Source organism: Dipodomys merriami, unplaced genomic scaffold (genome assembly GCF_024711535.1).
Source record: "Dipodomys merriami isolate MVZ:Mamm:240054 unplaced genomic scaffold, mDipMer1.0.p SCAF_3272, whole genome shotgun sequence".
Classification (NCBI taxonomy): domain Eukaryota; kingdom Metazoa; phylum Chordata; class Mammalia; order Rodentia; family Heteromyidae; genus Dipodomys; species Dipodomys merriami.
Window position 1 is genome coordinate 9,468 of NW_027204796.1, and position 533 is coordinate 10,000.

A 533-nucleotide genomic window follows, 5' to 3' on the forward strand; every position below is an offset into this window, starting at 1 on the left:
TGCCCTCTCCGTGCTCTTCCTCTCTCTGCTCGTCACCGCGCGGTGGCCTGCTTGCGCCCGTGTGCCCGCGCCGCCGTCCCGGATGGTGGCGGTTTGGGTCGCGTCGGCGGCCGGCTTGGCCCGCCGGTGTCGGTCTTCCCGGTCGCTGCCGGCGTTCGCTGGTCGGGCGGCCTCGGTCTCCCGGATCGAGGTCCGCGCCTCCCTCCCTTCCCGCGCCCGCTCCGCGCCCACCCTTGTGTGCGCTCTCGGGGCCGGTCGGGCCCGCCCGGTCGTTCTGGTGTGCGGCGACCCGGGATCCGCCTCGCCGCCCTCGCTCCCCCTCGTTGGCTCCCCGTCTCCTCCTCGCCATCGCCCGCTGGCCGGGAGGGAGGGGTGGGGTTCTGCCCTCTCCTCGCTCACGCTCCTTGACGTCTGGTCCCCGTGGAGAGACAGACGGATGCCCCGGTTTGCCCGTGTTCCCTCTCTGCTCCTTCCGCCCCCCCCGCCCGGCGGGAAGGAGGTGTGGGGGGGGGTCGTGGGGTCGGGTTCGCGGT